Source organism: Lepisma saccharinum (assembly GCF_977018435.1).
Source record: "Lepisma saccharinum chromosome 12 unlocalized genomic scaffold, izLepSacc3.1 SUPER_12_unloc_1, whole genome shotgun sequence".
NCBI classification, from domain to species: domain Eukaryota; kingdom Metazoa; phylum Arthropoda; class Insecta; order Zygentoma; family Lepismatidae; genus Lepisma; species Lepisma saccharinum.
The window spans coordinates 13,950,788-13,956,423 of record NW_028142891.1 but is presented as its reverse complement, the minus strand read 5'-3'; positions in this window follow the sequence as shown (position 1 = coordinate 13,956,423).

Genomic DNA, 5,636 nt, shown 5'->3' with positions numbered 1-5,636 from the left:
CCAACTGGTTAGATTGAAAAAACAGGCACTTGTATGTTTTCTCTAAGAGCTTGGAACAATTAAAATATCAGCAGCTGATGAAGCTATATGATGGACTGGATATAGCCACTTTTGAATCAGATGTTAAGCCACTCCATGAATGTCTTGATAACTCTGTTGTTGTGTTTGATGACATTATACTGGATAATCAAGACAAGGTTAGAAATTTTTTTACACAGGGCCGACACAAAAACATAGATTGCTTCTACCTGCACAGACTTTTTCTAAAATTCCAAAGCAGCTGATCCGAGACAACAGCAATTTTATATGTGTGTTTCATCAAGATCATACCAACCTCAAACACATACATGATGAATATATAGGTGGGGACTTGAGCTACAATGATTTTTCCAAGTTTTGCAGTAGGTGCTGGAACCAGGACAGTTATGGGTTTGTCACAATTGATATGACAAGGAAACCCAATAGTGATAAATACAGAAATAAAATCAACAATTTTCTAGACATTGAAACATATATAAATAACCATGAAAAAGCCAATTATTGATGATCTTAAATTAAGAGATTATCTTGTAAAAAGATTTAAGGGATGGAAATCAGAGAACCGAGGAATCTATGAACAACACAAGCCTATTATTGATGCTATTAGTGAATTAGGTAAAAATATCAAAACTGTTACAGAGCAAAATCAAAATTTGATCACAGAGCTTGTACCTGTAGCTGCTAGGAACATATTAGATTATCCAATCACCCCACTTTCTAGTATTCATACACCTAGTCCTGTTCCTCCTCGAAGAATTGAAGCTACTCAGGATCCTATTGAATTGGGTCTTCTTGCTCAAAAATATTTAAGCACACCTAAAGACAACAAAGATGAGGTTTCTGGCTTATATGCTGACACAGAGCGTGACGGTAGCATCATACGTAGAATTGGCAATTTTAGAGTAACATTTATGGGAGATGATCTAATTGTATATTCAGAATCTTGGAGAAAGAGGTGGTTTTGTTAAGTATCCTGGCACACCTGGATTGTGGGAACTGATGACTCGGAAAAGACCTGGCAGCTATACAGATCAAGACTATGAGCACTACAAAGAAATATTAATAAAATCAGATGCTTTATACCAGAACAATGATCTTACACAAAAAAGAGTCAAGTCTAGCAGTGGAGCAAAATACAACAACTTAATCAAGCCCATATGGTCACAGATCAAGACTGGTAGTGGAATCAAACATTACAACACCCTGCCTAAACAATTTCTCTGGGTTGATGATGTCAGGAAACTTGTAGATAGGTTATTGGTGATAGCTGGGGAAGAAAATGCTGGCAACCACAATTTTTACAATGAAAAGGTTGGAATTATGGACATCATAAGCACCAAATTCTCTAATTTTATAGTGAATGACACTAAGGGGATTGGATATCTTATAAAAATTATTAATACTCTACCACCTAAATTTTGGAATATCTCTGAGGGTTGGGGGCTGGTTAATGACATAAACAAGCTGCCATTTGAACTACTCATAACAGGCTATCAGTATTGTGGTCCCGGCACCAAACTAGACCATAGGCTAAACAGAGGTGATCCTGGTGTTAATCCCCTAGATGCTGCTTGTAGAGACCATGACATAGCATACAACACACATTCTAATCTTGATAGGCGACATGTTGCAGACAAGAAATTAGAAGAGGCTGCATTTGGTAGATTTGTAAGCAAAGATGCTTCTTTAAGTGAGAGAATAGCAGCATTGGGGACCACTATAGCTATGAACACCAAACAAAAACTGGGGTGGGGGTTGTGATAAATTAAATAAATTTAAGCCACTTAATTAAGCTATGTAAACCCAGAATATGTATATAATAAACCTAGGATGAAGGCCAAGGGTTTTATGTATCAGATACCTTATGCAGGTCTTAAATCTCTTAAAACTATTGATAGCCTTCTAACCAAAAAGCAGCGCAAGAAAAAAAGCTCTTGTCTTGCCAAGGGCCATGGTTTGAAATTATTACTTAGTACCCCTCAATTTAAAAAAATACAGCAATCTAGAAAAAAATTGCATACAGGGGGCTTCATATTTAGTATCCCGGCCATCTTAGCAGCACTTGGGGCTGTTGGGAGCTTGGCTGGGGGATCAGCTGCTATAGCAAAAACAGTAATAGATGCCAAGAAGAATAAGGCAGAATTAGATGAAATGAAGCGCCATAATCTGGCCATGGAGAAACAAGGCAAAGGTGTTAAGAGAGCCATGAATAAGTTTAAAAAAACAAGAGCCGCTTACAAACCAAGATATTGAAGCTTTAATCAAGCCACTGGGCATCAAAAATTTTAGAGGTGTGTCTGATTCTTTACCAGAACAACCACTCAACAAAGAGTTTGGCATAGTTAATTTGGATAAGAACAAAAATCAGGGCACTCACTGGATTTGTTATCTTAAATATTTAAAAGATGAGGCATTTGTGTTTGATTCATTTGGAGGTGTTCCACTTGAAAATTTAGTAAAATATCTAAAATCAACTAATCTTTATTACAATAATGCCCGTGTTCAAAATTTCAAAGATGTTAATTGTGGACATCTGTGTTTATCTGATCTTAGATATCTGTCTCAAATAAATAAACCATCAATTGAAGATTTCCAAAAGGCCCTGTGGTATCTGAAGCATCATGGGAGTATTCCATCTCACCAGCCAAAATTCAATATTGAAAGTCAGATTACATGATGATATAGTGTATCCCAAAACAATAGCTCTCAGAGCATTTTATGGCATGTACTTGATCCCCAATATTACACAACACAACAACAAGATTGCAGTTGGTGATCAAAACATTGTCATCACTCCAGGGCAGTATAATCTGTCTACTCTAAATGCTCAGTTACTCAGAGTTATAGTGTTAACTCAAAATTCTGTCACTCACAGAGTAGAGATTGTGTCTGCTACAGAAACAGTGGATCTGGGTACTATAGGAGAGCTGTTAGGCTTTGAGAACAACACAAAACTTGAACCAGCCATCAAACACACTGCTATTAATATACCTAAATTCTTAGCCATAGAGAGACTAAATATTCACTGTAATGTGGCCGAGGGTATGATCACCAAATCAAATGGCATAGGCACTCACAAACAAACTGGCATCATTGCAACATTCAAACCTAACTCTGAATTTATGGAGCCAATCATCTACACTCCATCACCAACATTATATTTTCCTGTGTGCCATAATAGAATAGATTACATTGAGTTGATGGTCACTAATGAAATAGAAGAATTAGTTGATTTTGCTGGAGCCACAACAACTGCAATCATAGAAATTAATATTTAAATAAAAATACATACAAAAAAAAATGGAAAATATTGAGAGTTATGAGCTACAATCATTCCCCCCAAACAGGAGGACATTTGCAAATTTTAATCAACCCAACACAGAGATTGAGGTTGATCTTGATGTAGGAGATGGCTTTATACACCCTCACAGAACTCGATGGTACAGATTATCCGGCAAATTCAAATATAAGATTGGTAGACAATTTTGTGCCACATCTGTTCTCTGAAATTGAGATCAGAAAACATGGTGTTGTTATAAACAGAGTAGATTACCCTGGTATTACCTCTACAGCTTTGGCCACACTAAAATTATCCAAGATCGAGGCATCATACTACAAAATTAGTGGATTTGAGGCTGGTGATAAAATAATATCCAAAAGCCACACAGTATTGTTTTCTATGCGCTTGTTGCCAGGATTCTTCTCAGATTACAAAGATATTATGTGGAAGGGTGGTTTAAGAATTAAGTGTAACGTTTGTCCCTTTTGCGTGTGTCCAAACCTTACGTAATTAAAAATTGCTAGTTCAATTTTTAGCCATCGAGGGCGTTACGCCTCTCGATTGCTCTCTCTGGTGCTGCCCTTGGCGGTGGATTTTTGCAGCTTATGCCTGCTCGGAAATCCTTCTGCACCAGGCAGTTCAGTTCGCCCTCAGCCTTTCTACATAGCACGCCCACTCCGAACGGCTCGCTTCCGTTGCGATCCATGTCATCTAGTCCACGCCGGCAAGAGTGTACCCGATCCACGACTTGTAAAATTGACGTCTGCCACGCCGACCGCTGAATGGGGAGAAGGTGATGAAACGAGTACAGAGACTCTAGTGGAAGGAAGGTCATGCAACTTTACGTGATTTGAACATTCGTGGGGAGGTATGTACAACAATCTCTAGACCGTGAATATGGCAATGTGAACATATATATACTTTTTATTCATATTTGCATCAGTGATTGGCCCTCGTGTATGTTGCCTTTTTTTTGTGAGGTGAACATTTCGTAGCGTTACATCCTAGTGTATATTTTCGTTGGCGCACGACTGCAAGGGCAAAAACGAGCTAAACTAAGCATTGAATATAAAACTAGTGTGGACTCAGCATAAATTACGCGAATCAGTCTTTTTAGTAAATTGGCGTTCGTAATAATTGCAGAAACTGTTCGTGGCCATTGTTTATGAACCTTTTGAGTAAAACGACTTTTGGGCAAAAAATTGGATTTTTGAATTGTGCAACGGAACTTATAGTTCCAGGTCAAATTAGACTTTTCTCATGCGACGTCAAATGTGGGCGCATTCGCGCTTGAACCAAAAATAATGCAAAGACATAGAATAACTACGATCCCTTCTGTTCCTTTTTGTTTGTCTTTTCTCGTATCCCGATAATAGACATATCCGCATTGAGGTAGCACTAACGATGCATTTAGAAAGTGGGGACACAAAAAGTAAAGTATAATGAGTAAAGTAAAATAAGGGTCGTTTTGGCCTGTGTGTTCGATTGAGTAAAGATGAGTCGTACGTTGTTATCCAAGCACGCAATGTGCGTTGTTTTAGAGAGGTAAAACCTCTGTACGAATTATTATTATTATAGAGTCAGTTGGCAAAAGATATAAGATTGTTTAAGTGGACGTACACTTTGTAGTTTGTACTTGATTGTTAAAATTGAATGGGGAAACTATGCGATACGTTAAATGGAGCGCCGGACGCTCGAATTGTTGATGATGAATGTGTGTTGTTAAATTACTCATAGTAGCTACACTTTGGGTATGTTCAGATTCAGGACGGGCAGGAGAGATGGCCGCACAAGCCATGTGGTCATCGAGACTTTTCCGGTCGTTAGGAAGTTCTTAAAAAATAAAGGAAAACTATTCCTTTCATTTACCGTACATAATACGAGGGATTTTCTATCTATTCCGCTTTGTTATAATTGTTATGATTATGGCCACATCAGTAAACATTGCAATAGAGACTCAGTGTGCAGTCGATGTGGTGAACATCACAAGTTGAAGAATTGTAAAGAACACGATCGTTTTAAGCGCTGTATTCCCTGTTTGTGAGGACGTGTATGCCTGATGCCTGTCCCACATTTAGAGATTTTTGGGATAGAGCGGTTACTAAAACAAACTATGGCTAATTCTATAAATTCATCTCAAAGTGACAAAAATTCTTCCATTGATATACTTCAGATAAATGTGGGAAGATCTAAACTCGCCATGGATGAGACTATACAACTCTGTAAAGAAAATAAGATAGACATTATAGTGTTTCAAGAACCGTACCATCTTAAGGGTCAAATTATCGGATTCCCAAGCATCTCAACTATAATATGC